The sequence below is a fragment of the Dermacentor andersoni genome, chromosome 8, assembly GCF_023375885.2.
Source record: "Dermacentor andersoni chromosome 8, qqDerAnde1_hic_scaffold, whole genome shotgun sequence".
NCBI classification, from domain to species: domain Eukaryota; kingdom Metazoa; phylum Arthropoda; class Arachnida; order Ixodida; family Ixodidae; genus Dermacentor; species Dermacentor andersoni.
This window is the reverse complement of record NC_092821.1, coordinates 94,322,492-94,340,861: the sequence shown is the minus strand read 5'-3', so window position 1 is coordinate 94,340,861 and position 18,370 is coordinate 94,322,492. Positions and strand designations below refer to the sequence as shown.

The window sequence follows — 18,370 nt, the reverse complement described above, 5'->3', positions numbered from 1 at the left end:
CGTGGCCTTCCAGGTGTACTCAAGCTATTGCTGAAAAAGCTTCCACAAGAGATTTTTTTTTTCATTGATTATTCTTATTCTTGATAGGTTTTGCACAATTAGGCAGAAAATAAATATTTTTGTACCTTTTAATGTGTCTTCATTACGGTGTTTGCGATGCATTGTCAGATAAATGTATTTTCTTCAGTAACTGTTGTACGTTTCGCTTTAGAAAATTACCACGGTTCGTGAGTACCACGCCAACTCAGAAGTGCTTGGGCATCTTGATACGCTGCAAGAATAACGATAATAATTATTAAATACGAATAAAAAATAGAGGCGTTGAAAAAGTGTCTGGCTGCTAGCACTTGAGGCACCGCGTGTGATGGAACAATAAACGCTACGGTGTGATATCACAAATAAAATATTGCGAATCCTAAAGCAATTCATGTACGGTCCTGCTTCGTGTATGTTCATGTACAATTGTAAAATCGTATTTGAACACCTTATTTAAAAACATTGTATTTTCTCTAAATGAAAATTTGTATGATCCCAAATTATGGTTCTTTGGCCACCTGTCGGCGACTCGCGACGACGCCGCTCCTCACAGCGGGCACTGTAACCTTGACACTTATATAAGCGCCATCTGTCGAATGTGGATCACGTTCTCAGGAAAAGTATTCATAATGCTTAAATGCGTGAAGGGTAACGCATAATCATCATTTCATTGTTAGCGTAGGAGTGATTTGCTTCATATCCACGTGAATGTTTTTCGTCTAACTATGACAAATACCCATATTGCTTTTCGCACGCTCAATATTCCTTACAGGGAGACGTCAGCCTTCCCGACCCTGGTCGGCATCGCCGCAATCCTAACAGTGGGCGTGGTCGCCATCGCTCTCACTTGGTATCTCTTGAAAGAGACACGTGAGTTCGCATCTGCATATCAATTACTACTGTGGTTACGCAGCATTTCGTTGTTACGTTTTAAGGATCCAAGTAGTTACCATACGTTCTAATTTCTATTCCACACATACTGCGTGTTAGTGCATCTAGAAAAGTCCCAAAGCGACGTGCTTGTAGCTTGGTGCAGGATATCTGATATTTGGTGCAGATATCTGATATTTGGTGCAGGATATCTGATATAGGGTGCGTACATTTTAAAAAGGAATTTTTTATGCAATCACATCGAGTGAATTAGGCCAATTCAGTCTTTTGAGGTGAATTACTTTCGCGAAAATCGCAATGAAAACTGAAAAAATTTACCTTGTCACCTTTCGAGCATTTTCAATTTAAAGGCCATTTCATAATTGCAAAATCAGCGCCAATCGCTATTGAAATTATTCTGTTTAAAGGGACACTAAAGCGATATAATAATCCACTTTAGACCAATAAAGCATTATTTGAGAACTTCCAAAATAATAGTTTGATTATTAGATGAGAAAATGAAGGTCGAATTATCAGTATTTGAATTTCGCGCCAAAACGCCGACGCCGTTAGGTCGGTATGACGTCAGGGATTCTAAAGTTCGTTTTCGCTTTTGCGCCGCGTTGCCTGAGTAAAGGCTCCCGAAACATACCATATTTAATATTTCGTTCCTTTAGAACACAATGTAGTCAATCTTTACCGCTATATACTTAGGTAGGCCTTAGAAGATGCCATAAAAATCGATGACGTCACAGCGACCCGGCGGGGAACTAAAAGGAGGCATCGCCACCCGTTTTTTGTTCTTGCGCTTTTTCTCGCGTACCAAGCGTCTATCGTGCTAATAGTGATAGTTTTGGTGTCGTAGAAAGGTAATTTACTGATGCAGAAGAAATCATATTTTGTCTCTTTAGTGTCCCTTTAACAATTATACCGAGATTAGCACAAGATTCAGCATGCTACTTGTCAAACTATTGAAGCGCGATGTAGACTACACCAATTGTTTTCGCTTTAAATCTGATTTCACATGCGATCCACAGAATCGTGATATCGTTTTTTTTTTGTTGTTGTTCCTGAGTTACAGTTGTGTAAACGTGACCGTTCGCTTTCTGAAAATTTGCTATTTCCGAAAACATTTATCACAAATTTGCGGTTTAATTCAAGAATCCGCTACAACAACAACATGATTCTAACTTTCTTTTTCATTTAAGTACAAGAAACCTCATCAAATTTGGTGCAATGGTAGCCGACAAAAACGATATTTCCTTTACCATAGACAGAAAGAGAGCGGTTTCGATCAGAGAGCAGACGGGTGTAGCCGATATTCTAATTGGCATCAAAAGAAAAAAATAGAGTCGGGCAGGTCATGTAATGCGTAGGTTAGATAACCGGTAGACCAATATGGTTACAGAATGGCTGCAAAAAGAAGGGAAGCGCAGTCGAGGACGGCAGAAAGCTAGGCGGGGCGATGAAAACGGGAAATACGGGGGCGCTATAGTTTCAATCGGTTGGCGCCGGACAAGGTTAACTGGAGATCGCAGGGAGAGGCCTTCGTACAGCAACGAAAATAAAACAGGCGGATGATGATGATATTTTACGCGTTAAGGAAAAAGTAAGCAACAGTACCAGCAGCCAGACACGAAAAATGCCAGGCAAGAGGGCACGGTTCTCCAGCTGGCGCGGGAGCTTTGACTTCTTCGTCGTCTTCGCCGTTTTTGCTGGGCACGCAATGCCGACTGCTTGCTGGGTCAAAACACCAGGTGGCATTATAAAGGAGCCCACAGGGTAAAGCTTTTTAGCTCGGGCGCCGCTTTCATCTCTCTCTTTTCTCCTTCTCTTATTCGGAACGCATTCTGTAACTAATAAACAGCCCCTTAGCTTCCACAAGCATTGCACGTACTGCTAAACCCCATTGCTTCCTCCTATTGTCGGCTAGGATATCGCCTGACCACGTTTGACCTCCAACAGCGACTAAGTTCATCGTTCACGGGACGCACGTAGTGTTGTATTTATATTCCGCGTTACAACGTGGCTGGTGCGGTAGCCTCCATTACTGCCGCGCCTTTTTTGTCCGCTTCCAAGGCGCAAGGCTGTCCGACACATTACGTGGTGAAATGATAAAGCGCCGGGCCTATATTTGGCAGCGTTCGCTTTCATCACGTGGTGTTGTTTTCCACATGTTCTCATACTGCACAGCTGGCAACCGATATTAATTACACTTCCGGCTGCTGAAGGTCCTCACACTTTCGTTGCACACTGAGCATGAAAGCTGTACGTATGTTGACGCAGTTCCATTGGGATCAATACAACTGGAAGTATTTCCAATGCCAAGTGACCACAGGAGGGCGACCTATGATAACGTAATGTGACACTGCCCTGGCGGGCTAGCAGTTCCAAAGCTAAACAATTTATACCCTAATTGTTCCCGCCCACGATGTTAGAGACAATTCGAGCTCCCGTCTCAGACAACGCCCTGTGATGTCTAGTTTTCGAAAGACCCGTCACAATTCACGCACTAACGCCCAGCATCATGTGCTTGCATGCCTGCAACGTCTTACCTGAAGTGAACTAAAAGAAAAAGCAAGGACGTGGTTGGCGTGTCCGATTCAAGCGAGCGAAGCTCTGTCTGACGTCGTACAGGCGCAGTAATGACCGATATTACTGTCTCCAATCTCCGTTCGTTGAAAGCGCACGACTATTGGACAAGCGAATGTGCTGGCTCATCGGCGGTCTTATATGAATAATTTTTTGGTTATTTTATTACTGTTACATTGGCGTAGCAATTACGAAACACATTTTAGGCTTTTCGCACTTCGCAGGTACGGCGACCTGAAAGCGAAGTTATATATGTTTTAAATACCTGGAATACTCTAATCAACTCTGTAGTTTCTTTGTAAAGCCTTTTTAACTGTGCGAAATCGCCTCGAAACATTAAATGTTTCCATAGCCTATTATACCTGTAACATCGGATGCCATTTCGAACGGCTTTTCGGAAAGAGACTTTTGTACAGCTGATTTCAGGTTGAGGGCTGAGCTTTGTCGAATTTATTTTTCCCGGACATCTTTAAATGACAGCTGCTGTGGTAAGATATTCACGTAGTACGGCGTTCAAAACCGTGCCAAAAATCCACGCCAGTCGCCACTCCCGGTCTTTCTAGTGGGCTGTAGGCTTTCATACTCCGAATTCCTTTGTAATAAGATATGTTTGTAGGAGAGCTCGGCATTATGGGTGATGCGTGCTACTCCTCCTTTCTTAGGCAAACAGTACACATAAAAATAGGCCGGCTCAAGGAATTCTTGTGCTTGGCGCATTTTTGTGCCCTAATTTGTGTCTCAGAAAGCTTTCTTTCTCGCACGCTGATAGCAGCCGAAAAGGAGGCGCCGAACCCACTGATGACTAAGAAGCCGACCAAGTTGCCGAGCACGTTGCCGATCAACCCCAACTTGACGACGACAGGTAAACTGAAGATTCCTTAAAACGTGTAGGTGTGCACAATGAACATAAAAATAGTTGCTAGAGGTTATATATATATATATATATATATACATATATAGTGAGAAGCCAACAAGGACACCTTGAACAACATAGGGGAACTTACTTCTACTTACTAATTACATTAAACGAAGGGATAAATGGCAGTCAAATTGGATGAAAAGAAACAGCTTGCCGCAGATGGGGAACGATTCCACGTCTTCGCTTCGCATTATTTCCTTACTTGATATGGTAAGTACCAGTTATGTCCCCTGCGTTGTCCTTGGTGTCCTTGTTTGTTGGCTTCTCATGCTATGATTAATAGAAACCGGGCCCCTCAGTTAACCCCCTGTGTTCTCGTTCATTCTATATATATATATATATATATATTTATTTATAATCAAATAAAACAACACACAATGACACCAACCAAAACCACAGCCTGAATGGCATTTTCATTCTAATGTAGAAATAATAAATAAAGGGACCTTCATTGCCGTTTATTTGTTATTCCTGTATTTGTACTAAAACAGATCATGTAATTCACCCTAACGTTTCCCTTGAGTCATCGTTGGATCTTTTTATGTGATTGTGATTCACGAAAATGGGACCCCTATGTTAACCTTCTTGTCGGGGTATACGCGCTGTTTCGCGTAACTTGGATGATCGATTTAAAACAAGTTGTTAACCGCAGCACAGTAGAACCAACGATAAATGGTTTGTGGTCACAAGCCGCTCCTGATTTTTTTTTTTTTTAGATTCTGCGTGATTACTTTCTTAACTAAGAACAAATATTCATGTTTTTAATATTCACTTTAAGGCCAAGTGTGTTTCGTTACGTGTGAAGGAGATTCAGAAAAGACAAGATTCCCTTTTTGTGGTAAGGTAGATGCTGCCTGGTGATATTTCGGCATTTAGAGAAAGCCCGCTATATATGAAATTATCCAAGTGACGGCGATCATGCGCTATGCTATTGCAGCCCTCTCGGTCATGCTTAGAGCGTAAGAACCACTCGCGTGGTGAGCCTACAACTTATCAGGGACGACGGTGCTTCCTCTCCGTTTGCAGTGTGACGCAGTGTGACGCAGTGTGACGCAGTGTGACGCAGTGTGACGCATGACGCCGATGCCTTTTAAACCCGCGGCGCTCACTTCGCCACCAATCCGCGCGCACGGTTATTTCGCTCGAAGCTCGGTTGAGAGCGCTGGAATACGATGGCTCATGAGCGTGGTCACGTGATTTCATTACGTATTTCGCGGGAGTTATGTAAATGACGGAAATAATTACCACGCGGCATGTACGTATCTTGTGACAAAAAAAAATTGGACATGTCGTTTCTGGATCTTCTCTACCACGTAACGAAGCGCACTTGGCGTTAAAGTGAAACACCTGCAGATGGTGTGCAGAAAAAAATTTTTTCTTTCGACGTTGCGACTGAAATGAATGATCGTTTCAGTTTTACCTTGGTCTGACTTCATCCGACGTAAACAACGGATCAAAAAAAAATAATTTATTCACACACACACACACACACACACACGCACACACACACACACGCACACACACACACACGCACACACACACACACACACACACACACACACACACACACACACACGCACACGCACACGCACACGCACGCACACACACAAATATATATATAATGAGAAACGGGGTAGTCTTATTTTTTCATCTGATATGTACATTGCCAATTAAATGACTATATATATGTTTATTGACGCAGGTAATTAACTGTCCGTCAGCGAACGGCGATGCGCATACGATGATCAACTTCGTTTATTGTCATTGAAGGCAGCATGTTATCTAAAACACATTTACGAACCACACCAGTTGAACAATAATAATAATAATAATAATAATAATAATAATAATAATAATGATAATAATAATAATAATATTTATTGCCACTTTGTAGAGGATACAGAGAGCCTCAGACCCGTCAAAGCCAACAGGAGGCTTGAAGGACTGGGCCCGGCAGTTTACGGCAGAGGTAACAAAATGGCAGCAACAAACAGCACCTTGATTGAAAGGAAAAATAGGATTAGCTGAAAAAATAGAAAAACAAAGCAATCATAAAACCAGTACCAAGGACAGCAGCGCTAACTCCAAGGAAACAAAACTCAAGATATATAATCTCATACTTCTAAGCACAACCGTAAAAGAATGCAACAATCAACACAATGTTCTGAAATGCCTTTTTAGGTTCCGCATAGAGGTTACAGCAAAAAGTTCTTTTGGTAAGCCATTAAAAATGTCAGGCACATAAGCACACCGTCTTGCCTTTCCATGCTTTGAAACGCTCCGCAGTACATAATATTGTCACGTGGTGGTGACGTTGAATAACACAGTAGCAATACTGTGAACGACAAAGCAAACTTTTATTGGGCGAACCTGTGCCCACAAAACAGGCTACACTTATAGCACAACGATAGCGGCGAACACGCTCGGCGATCGTCGAAAATCTGATCAACGGGTCAAGCGCGTCGGCTTTTATACAACAGACGTCGAATGTTCCAGACTAATCGTTGGGACCCGCATGCCTTCCACAAAGTTCTACAACATTCGAGTCACGCGATGAAATCAGATAACACAAGGTTCGGCGACAACAGACAGCCGGGTAGAAGCATCGATAACTTTCCAGAAACGTCGGATACATGCAGGCGTGTCCCTCGCTGTGCGATTACAGTTGTTAAGCGGCGAAACGTGGTCGGCCGATAAAGATAAGCACACGTGTCAATACCCCCCTCATAAAAAGCATCGACCCGATGCTGCAAACAAACGAAGTTAATAAAATAAAGCACTCGTAGCAAAGAAAAGAACAAAAATAACGAAGTTTGTCAGCGTCCGTAAAAGGGTTTAAGGCGCACCACGTGGACCACTTCAGATCGTGCGCGGCGCCGCTGTGAATGCGAAATGCCGTCTGGCACGACCTCATAGTCCAGAGCGCCAATACGTCGGATGACCTTGTAGGGTCCGAAATAGCGTCGGAGCAGTTTCTCACTGAGTCCTCGTCGGCGTATCGGGGTCCAGACCCAAACACGGTCGCCAGGCTGGTACTCGACGAAGCGTCGTCGGAGGTTGTAGTGTCGGCTGTCGGTCCTCTGCTGGCTCTTGATTCGCAGGCGGGCGAGCTGTCGGGCTTCTTCGGCGCGCTGGAGATAGCTAGCGACGTCAACATTCTCTTCGTCAGTTACGTGCGGCAGCATGGCGTCAAGCGTCGTCGTCGGGTTCCTGCCGTAAACCAGCTTAAACGGCGTGATCTGTGTTGTTTCTTGCACCGCCGTGTTGTACGCAAAGGTTACGTACGGCAGGATCGCGTCCCACGTCTTGTGTTCGACGTCGACGTACATTGCTAGCATGTCGGCGAGGGTCTTGTTCAGGAGCTCCGTGAGACCATTCGTCTGCGGATGGTAGGCAGTTGTCCTCCTGTGGCTTGTCTGGCTGTACTGCAGAATGGCTTGGGTGAGCTCTGCTGTGAAAGCCGTTCCTCTGTCGGTGATGAGGACTTCTGGGGCACCATGTCGCAGCAGGATGTTCTCGACGAAAAATTTCGCCACTTCGGCTGCGCTGCCTTTCGGTAGAGCTTTAGTTTCAGCAAAGCGGGTGAGATAGTCCGTCGCCACGACGATCCACTTATTCCCGGAAGTTGATATCGGAAACGGCCCCAATAAATCCATCCCAATCTGCTGGAATGGTCGGCGAGGAGGTTCGATCGGCTGTAGTAATCCTGCTGGCCTTGTCGGTGGTGTCTTGCGTCGTTGACAGTCTCGGCATGTCTTGACGTAACGGGCGACGTCGGCGGTCAGACGCGGCCAGTAATACCTTTCCTGTATTCTCGACAGCGTCCGGGAGAATCCGAGGTGCCCAGCGGTTGGATCGTCGTGTAGGGCGTGCAGTATTTCTGGACGCAGCGCTGACGGTACAACAAGAAGGTAGCTGGCGCGGACTGGTGAGAAGTTCTTCTTCACGAGCAGGTTGTTTTGTAGCGTGAACGACGACAACCCGCGCTTAAATGCCCTAGGGACAACGTCGGTGTTTCCTTCCAAATACTCGACGAGGCCTTTTAGCTCCGGGTCTGCTCGTTGCTGTTTAGTGAAGTCTTCCGCGCTTATTATCCCAAGGAAGGCGTCGTCGTCCTCGTCGTCTTGCGGCGGGGGATCGATGGGGGCGCGCGATAAGCAGTCGGCGTCGGAGTGTTTTCTTCCGGACTTGTATATTACCGTGACGTCATATTCTTGTAGTCTGAGGCTCCACCGCGCCAGCCGTCCTGAAGGGTCCTTTAAGTTAGCTAGCCAACACAATGCATGATGGTCACTGACGACTTTGAATTGCCTGCCATAGAGGTAAGGGCGGAATTTAGCTATAGCCCAAATGATGGCGAGGCATTCCTTTTCAGTCGTAGAATAGTTGCTTTCCGCTTTTGACAGCGACCGGCTAGCATACGATATCACCCTTTCAAGTCCTTCTTTCCTCTGGACTAGGACGGCACCGAGGCCTAGGCTGCTGGCGTCAGTGTGGATTTCGGTATCGGCGTCCTCGTCGAAGTGTGCAAGTACCGGCGGCGACTGCATGCGTCGTTTGAGTTCTTGAAATGCCTTGGCCTGCGGCGTTTCCCACTTGAACGCGACATCACATTTGGTTAGATGTGTTAGCGGCTCCGCGATGCGTGAGAAGTCTTTGACAAAGCGCCTATAGTAGGCACACATGCCAAGGAATCTGCGCACTGCCTTCTTGTCGGTTGGCTGCGGGAACTTTGCGATGGCAGCTGTCTTCTGTGGGTCGGGGCGTACTCCTGATTTGCTGATCACGTGGCCTAGGAACAAAAGCTCATCGTAAGCGAAGCGGCACTTTTCCGGCTTCAGAGTGAGCCCTGATGACTTGATGGCTTCTAACACTGTTGCAAGCCGCCTAAGGTGATCGTCGAAATTTCCGGCGAAGACAACGACGTCATCCAGGTAAACAAGGCACGTCTGCCACTTCAGTCCGGCTAACACCGTGTCCATGACGCGCTGAAACGTTGCAGGCGCCGAGCACAGTCCGAATGGCATGACCTTGAACTCGTAGAGGCCGTCTGGCGTGATGAAGGCAGTCTTTTCGCGATCTCTCTCGTCGACTTCTATTTGCCAGTAGCCAGATTTGAGGTCCATCGACGAGAAGTATTTAGCCTTGCAGAGCCGATCCAATGCGTCGTCTATCCGTGGAAGGGGGTACACATCCTTCTTCGTGATCTTGTTCAGTCGACGATAATCGACGCAGAAGCGTAGGGTTCCGTCCTTTTTCTTTACCAGGACTACAGGAGAGGCCCACGGGCTTTTCGACGGCTGGATGATGTCGTCGCGCAGCATTTCGTCGACTTGTTGCCTAATAGCTTCACGTTCTCGCGTCGAAACTCGGTAAGGGCTCTGGCGGAGTGGTCGAGCGCTCTCTTCGGTTATTATGCGATGCTTTGCAACTGGTGTTTGTCGAATCCTCGATGACGTCGAAACGCAGTCTTTGTATCGTCGGACAAGACTTCTGATCTGCTGCTGCTTACTCATAGGAAGACTTGGATTCACGTCGAAGTCTAGTTCGGGGACAATGCTCATCGGGGTAGATGCGGCTGAATCCGAGAGGACAAAGGCATTGCTGGTTTCCACAATTTCCTCGATGTATGCGATTGTCGTGCCCTTGTTGATGTGCTTGAACTCTTGGCTGAAGTTGGTTAGCATAACTTCCACTTGCCCTCCGTGGAGTCGAGCGATCCCTCTTGCGACGCAAATTTCACGGTCGAGCAGTAGATGTTGGTCGCCCTCGATGACGCCTTCTACGTCAGCGGGTGTTTCAGTGCCGACGGAAATAATAATGCTGGCGCGCGGCGGGATGCTCACTTGATCTTCGAGCACACTCAAGGCGTGGTGACTACGACAGCTCTCCGGCGGTATCGCTTGATCTTGTGACAGCGTTATCGATTTCGACTTCAGGTCGATGACTGCGCCATGTTGATTCAGGAAGTCCATGCCGAGAATGACGTCTCGTGAACACTGTTGGAGGACAACGAAGGTGGCAGGGTAAGTCCGGTCATGAACGGTAATTCTTGCCGTGCAGATCCCAGTCGGCGTAATCAGGTGTCCTCCAGCGGTGCGAATTTGAGGGCCTTCCCATGCAGTCTTAACTTTCCTCAACTGGGCGGCGATGGGTCCACTAATGACGGAGTAATCGGCTCCTGTGTCTACTAAGGCGGTGACTGCGTGGCCGTCGAGAAGCACGTCGAGGTCGGTGGTTCTTTGTCTTGCGTTACAGTTAGGCCTCGGCGTCGGATCACGGCTGCGTCGTGTTGAACTGAAGCTGGAACGTCGCGTCGTCAAGTCGTCTTTCGTCGGTGTAGTCTTGGCTTCCTGACTTCGTCGGGACGGCGGCGTGTCGTCATTAGGTCGTCGAGATGGTTTCTTCGTCGTCTTCGTCGGCGGCGGAGGATCTTCGTCAGTTCGACGAACAGCAACCGCACCTCCATCGGTTGCTGCTTTTAGTTTTCCGGATACGGGCTCGCTGACCGGCCCCGGGCTGGGCCAGTGTATGGTCGGCGCTGCGGCGACAGGTAGCGGCCTGGTGATGGCGAACGCGACGGTCGTCGAGAGCTCCACTGAGTAGCGGCGAGGTAGTCGGCGATGTCGCGGGGGCGTTCACCTTGCTGCGGGCGCGGAGCATTGACGGCGAAACCTCGCAGTCCCATCTCCCGGTATGGGCATCGGCGATACACATGGCCGGCTTCTCCGCAGTGATAGCAGAGCGGACGGTGGTCGGGGGCTCGCCAAATGTCCGTCTTCCTCGCGTAGGTGCGCTGGGCGACGGGTGGGCGTGCTGGCGGCGGCGGCGGCGGACGACGGAATTGCGTCGTTGCAGGGCCCTGGCGTGGTCGCGGAGGGGGACCTTGACGGCGTGCGACGGCGGCGTAGGTCATCGCTTCTGGCTGGGGCTGCGGTAATTGAGGTTGCACCTCAGGAACCCCAAGCGATCGCTGAACCTCATCTTTCACGATGTCAGCGATCGAAGCTACTTGAGGCTGCGACGAAGGCAGGACCTTGCGCAGTTCTTCGCGCACAATGGCCCTGATGGTCTCTTGAAGGTCGTCCGAACCCAGTCCTTGGATGGCATACTGCGGCGTGTGCCCCTGGCGGTTATATTGCCGGGTGCGCATCTCCAGAGTTTTCTCGATCGTCGATGCCTCTGCAGAAAACTCAGCCACAGTCTTCGGTGGGTTACGAATAAGTCCGGCGAAAAGGTCTTGCTTGACGCCGCGCATCAGGAAGCGAACTATTTTCTCCTCCGACATTTCCGGGTCGGCGTGCCGGAAAAGACGGGCCATCTCCTCCGTGAAGATCGCGATCGCCTCGTTTGGCAGCTGCACTCTGGTTTCTAGTAGAGCTTGGGCTCGCTCTTTTCGCACGACGCTTGTAAACGTGTGCAAGAAGCCGCTTCGGAAAAGGTCCCACGTCGTTAAGGTGGCTTCCCGATTCTCGAACCACGTCCTGGCGGCGTCTTCCAATGCGAAATAGACATGCCGCAGCTTGTCGTCGCTGTCCCAACTGTTAAACTTAGCGACCCTCTCATACGTTTCGAGCCAGGTTTCCGGGTCCTCGAATGTTGATCCGCGGAACGTCGGAGGTTCCCTGGGCTGCTGCAGCACGATGGGGGACGCTGGGGCTGCCATTGGGATTGCCTTGTCCACAATTTTCTTGGTCTTCTCAGGTAGAAGTCCGTGCTCCGGGGGCAGCTGTTGAAGACGGCGGCTTGCTCGATGCTCCGGGACTACGTTGGTGTTCTCTTTGCGGTCCGGGCTTGGATCACGGCTTGTCGGGGGCGTCCGGTACATGAACGAAAAGCACCTCCACCAGATGTCACGTGGTGGTGACGTTGAATAACACAGTAGCAATACTGTGAACGACAAAGCAAACTTTTATTGGGCGAACCTGTGCCCACAAAACAGGCTACACTTATAGCACAACGATAGCGGCGAACACGCTCGGCGATCGTCGAAAATCTGATCAACGGGTCAAGCGCGTCGGCTTTTATACAACAGTCGTCGAATGTTCCAGACTAATCGTTGGGACCCGCATGCCTTCCACAAAGTTCTACAACATTCGAGTCACGCGATGAAATCAGATAACACAAGGTTCGGCGACAACAGACAGCCGGGTAGAAGCATCGATAACTTTCCAGAAACGTCGGATACATGCAGGCGTGTCCCTCGCTGTGCGATTACAGTTGTTAAGCGGCGAAACGTGGTCGGCCGATAAAGATAAGCACACGTGTCAATATCGGTCTATCGCAATTTCCGGTTAGCATCATATCCAATAAGTCTGAATTCCAAAAGTGGCGCTGAACAACTGTTTGTACGTAAAGAGAATGGAATGAAGGAACACATAAGAACTGGAAAATTTCCGCCCCGGATGGGATATGACAATTTACGCAATGCTCTTTAACATGTTTTTTAAGGTGCTATCAATTCGGCAATGCCGACGGGAAGGACATGACGCAAATGATGTGATTCCATACCTAAGAACACTATACGCAAGTGCATAAATTATACTTTTCTTCGCGTACATTGGAGCCATAGACTTGATATGAATGAGTAGCATGAAACTTTCCGTAGCCTGGCACAAACGTAAGCCAAGTGGTCATGCCATGATAAACTGCTATCGAAAACCACCCCGAGATATTTGTATGTATTTACATAATCAACGGGTTCGCAACGACAAGAGAGAGAATCATGATCATGCAAAAATACTTGTGTGTCTATAAAGGCTGTCTTTAACTGACTTATAAAACATATTATATTGGTTTTCTGTGTGTTCACTGAAATTCCGTTCTCAGGGAACCATTTCATTCCACGATTTACGTTTTCCTGCGACACACTAACTGCTGTCTCGTAGTTCATATCTCTTGTGAGCAAAACAGTGTCGTCCGCATACTGAAATATTAAACACTTAAAAGTTATTATGCTCAAGTCATTTGTAAATATATTAAAGAGTAGTGCAGATAGAATGGATCCCTGTGGTACACTAGCCTTCACAAGCAGCTTGATACTATACTGTGGTTGGTTGTTTAAACTAACAATTTGCGAACGACCGCTAAAAAAATTCTTGAGAATGGCAAGAAAGGGACCTCAAAAGCCTAGTAAGTATAGTTTTTCTAAAGAAATATTATGGTTGACCGTATCAAAAGCTTTCTTAACGTCTGAAAAGAGAGCGCAGCTAAACGAGTTTTTCTCAACTGCTGCGTACAACTGGTCTGCGAATTCCTCGAGAAGATGTATCGTGCCCCTTCCTGGAATAAAGCCGTATTGACGGTTTGAAAAGACAGCAAATTCGTTTAAGAAGGACATCATGCATTCAAATAGAAATTTCTCTAGTATTTGGGAAAGAACTGGTAAAACAGAGATCGGTCGATAGTTCTCAACTGCGTTCTTCTGACCTCCCTTGAACAGTGGTATTACGATAGCAGTCTTCAAATTTTATAGCAAGACGGCATGTTCTGAGAAATCGTTAATCAAAACTTGCCTAATGTTCGAAAAAGCGTCAAAATTTCTTTGCAACAATGCCGCCGATATGCCATCTATTCCAGCGGCCTTACTCCGCTTGAAGCTAAACACTAATCTGGCATGATCTTCCTTTCATAACTTTCATAACTTTCATATGCGGAAGCTGACAAAGATCCTTTTAAAGTGCATTTTACGCTTTGCCGAGCTGCTGCCAATTCCGCCGCGAGCGTGAAATGCTTATTGAAACTATCAGCTTTTCAAAACGGGCTCTTCTACTAAAACATCAAAACTGTGCACATTCCTGTCTTGTCCACGAAGATGGTTAATCAGTGACCACATCTTTGCAGGATTTTTAAACGCTCGTTTGAACTGCTGCCGAAAGTACAGCCGTCGAGCTGACCGGATAAGTGCCACTACGTTGTTTCTTACGGCTCTGTACTCTGAGCGAAGGTCGGCGTTTTTAGGAGCATGCTTGGAACGTCTCCAAAGCCAGTCTCTGTTCGCGATTGCCCGTGAAATTGCAGGGCTAAGCCAATCAAGATTCCGCCTTTTTTACGCACAATTTCTCGCGTACAAGTTTTTTTGAGCGCGTCAAGTTTACGGCACATCTTTGAGTAAACTACCTCTGCTGGATCGTCCGCAATTAAGCTTGCGCAGTTGAAAGATGCCACAAATGCATCCAACTTTCTTTCATCTGTTATTGCCACATGTATCTTATTAACATCACTTGAAGCAGTTCCAGATGGTATAAACTGAGGAGAAAAACGACAGGCGGTTAAATAATGATCAGCTTGCCTCGGAGAAATGATACATGAGGTCAAAGTGTGATTCGGTGCCCGAACAGCGATGTGGTCAAGACATGGCTTAACTTGTCGACCGTTCAAGAAATCTCCACGTGTGGCAGCCCTGATCGTGTTTTCAATTCCATATGCTGATAGTGAGGATATGTATTCTGATATAGAAATTTTGTTTGTGCTTAGGATATCAGTGTTCAGATCCTCTGTCAGGCAGAAGAACTGAGCTTCTTTGTACTTGAGAAGTATTTCCTCGAGTTCAATTAAAAATCTTGTCATGTTACCAGACGGCGGTCTGTATACGGCGAGTAATATAAAAGCCCCGTGAATAAATTCACGTTTAGGGCCAAGCATTCTGCATGCACAGATGTAATGTCAACAGCTGAAACATAATATTTTTCACTCACAAAGACCGCGATCCCTCCCCCACGGCGTACGGGGCGTACAATAAAACTGGCGCGATAACCGTTCACTGTGAACATATCTAAGCAGGACTGTGGTGCGTCTATCTCGGTGAGAACAAATATATCAACAAAACCTATAGATTCTTCTGCTAAAATCTTGAATTGTTCCCAATATTTGCGGAGACTATGAACATTCAAGTTTATCAACGTGAATTCTTGATCTTCGTTTGGGCCAAAACTTGCCTTAAACGTGGCAAAATCTGGAAATTCTAGTGTTCTATGTAATCATCGGTCAGTCATTTTATCTTATCGAAGTCTGAGTCGCAAGTAATTCGAATGAGTGTAGCGGCTTCGTCTTTCTTTTCGAAGATCTTGCCGCCTCTTATCCATATGAATTTGTAGCCTGCTTTCTGTCCTGCGGTCCTTGCTGACCAATATAACCTCCTGTTGAACTGTGGAAGATTTTCGGTGAAATAATAATAATAATAATAATAATAATAATAATAATAATAATAATAATAATAATAATAATAATAATAATAATAATAACAATAATAATAATAATAATAATCTTTATTGCACGAAGGAATACAGAATACAAGAAACGGGCCTGTCAAAGCCACAAGTGGCTTGAGGGACTTGGCCCTGCAAATCAGCGGATGAGCGTGCAATATTTACTTTACCATAGAGATCTGGCAAGATAATGCAGAAGGACTAACAGTTGGGAAGCAACTGTTAAGCAACTGGAAACGAACAAGAAGCAAAACATATAGCAAGAATCAATAATCGACACCAAGACGGCAAGATGGACATTTCTTTGAAATGTTGAACAGCATTTGTTACAAATGTTGAAGCAACCATGTTACAGTGAATAAATCATGTTTTTCAATGCCTTTTTTGATGTAATGGAGAATGCCTCATTTGGCAAATCGTTCAGAATTTTTGGCACAAAAACACAACGCCTAGCTTCACCATATCTTGTCGAGGATCGCGGAACTATAAAGCGAACAGTACTACGAAGGCTTCGGGGGGCTGTGTAGCATATTTTAAGATCACTGAACCAAAAATGCCTTAGCATTTGCGTAAACAGTTAGCGTAAACAGTTAGCGTAAACAGAGTCCCGAAGCATGGAAGGCCAAGCGCTGAGAAGATGTTATCATTTGTGATTGACGGAGTGATGTAGGCTATGTTTTTTAGTATGTTTTTAGCTTTGTTCTCGAGGTATTCGGATAAGCACTTTGCCAAGACAGGCTCAACTATTTTGGAACAGTTGCAAGGTATGGAAATAGGTGCTTGCTTTCAGATTTGTGTACTGGTACTATTCTGGCTTGTAACCAATCAGTTGGTAAGCAATATTGCCCTAAAGAAGGCTTAAATATGACAAGTAAATATTTATAGACCCGTTCGGCGCATCGCTGCAGAAACTCATTAGGAATAGAATCAGGCCCAGGCGACGTTCTCTGTTTAAATTAAGTGGCAGGGAAAATATATCTTGTTAAGACAAAACCACATCCGCAATGTCAAATGGCAGTGCGCACCGTCCTTTACTGAAATTCGAAGGCGAAGAAGTAGGAAGACTGAACACAGAATGAAAGTAAGCATTGCATCTGTTGGCGATTTCTGATTGCTCGGTAATAAAACAGCCATCAGTTTCAATGAACCTCATTTTTTCGCACGAGGGTGAAAGGTGAAGCCAAAAACACTGTGAGGAAGCTTCCATAAATTGTGGGAACTTTCCTGAAAGATTTTCTTCTTTCTCTGAAACCTGCTTCTTTTTACGCAGCAAAGACAGGCTCGAAGTTTCATTTGTATCCTTCTCTCGCTTTCGTTTCCTGCGTTTTATCTTACGTTTAAGTTGGGCAATTCACGTTTCCTGCGTTTTATCTTACGTTTAAGTTGGGCAATCTCACCACTTATCTCGTTAGAAATATAGCTATAGAAGAATCTAGAGAAAAATAGTTAGACACTAGTGCAATTCAACACATGCGGAAGTTTCGCAACATTTTCTGCAGTACTAATCGTCATTCTCATGCTGGTGAGTGAAAGAGGTTTTTTTTTTTTTTTGTACCAACTCCAATTTTTATGCAGCGACACCGATGTGCATTGGTGAACTTATTGCGTTTTTGTTTTTTATATTTACCACCTGACAATCTTTTACAATACCGCAATATGTGTTAAGAAATATATTAATGCGGTATTGCGCTGGTTATAGTTTTTTAATTACATGAGCAGCGCGCAAACTGGCAACACAAAGACAACGATTCAAGCGCCACTCAAACAACTTAAATTTTTATTTGGAAGCAACATGCAATTAACAATTTAAAAGAAATAGATGTGGGTCACGTGCATGATGCTCGTCACGCATTCAGAAACAATAACAGCGATCATGCCTTTCATCATTTCAAACGACTGTTGACTTGCGCTCTCGTGTCGTCTTATTTTTGTTCTCGTTGTCAGCTTACCTGCGGGTCTTTAATGGACAGTTTACAAATCGCGCTCTCTTTCTATCTGCCTACAGTTTGTTTGTTTTTTATTTCGTGCAGTTGCACCAGTCGTACGAGGGCCGCCGATGATCTGCACGTACAACATTGACAAATTCTCACTGCTCTCAGTGCTACCTAGTGACGGCCTTTGTGACCAGATATACCTAGACTCTGTGTGCAGAGCGTCGCCCTGCAACACGGGTGCACAATGGACCGTCACAGGAGTGCTGAAAGACTTTCTCGAAGTTGCTAATGCGACAAGAACCAGCAACAAGAGAACAAGGCTGGGCCTCGCTTTTGACTCTCAGTAAGTTTTCGCGCACTCCTAACTTGCTTCTTCTGCGCCCGAGACACAACGACCGAGCTCAGTTTTAAAACTCCCACCTACTGCAACCTGCAGCTTATTGCTAAAGCTTTACTTCACTAAGAATACTCGCAATAAATCTATAGAACGCCACCCACTGACAAAGAAGTGCTTTCCACTCCGCTTTATTTAAACCGAATGAAACAAAGAACGTCTCATGGTCATCCGGACTGTCTGGTGTTCAATAGTCGGATGGCTAGAGATTGTCAAAAACTGGTGCGATTTTTTATCGTGTATAATGAAGACCTTTTATAGCAGGAGTTTCAGCTAACAATTTCAACATTTTCTAAAGGTTGCCTGTGGCAGATAGCTCAATTCTAGTTTATGAGCCGGTCTACTCGAAGCGGCGGACACTACTTACAGAAAAAATTGAATTGCAAAATCGACTAATTAACAATTCACTTATGAAGTT

At 45.9% G+C, this 18,370-nt stretch overlaps 1 long non-coding RNA gene across 1 annotated transcript; it reads left to right on the top strand.

Annotated features, from left to right (window-relative positions):
• The first annotated feature begins 820 nt into the window (after nucleotides 1–820).
• LOC140212925 (uncharacterized) lies at nucleotides 821–18,046 on the top strand. The gene is made up of 3 exons (XR_011889905.1): nucleotides 821–906; nucleotides 4,268–4,360; nucleotides 17,655–18,046. It is a non-coding gene; the product is annotated as an uncharacterized lncRNA (long non-coding RNA).
• Nucleotides 18,047–18,370: the final 324 nt, after the last annotated feature.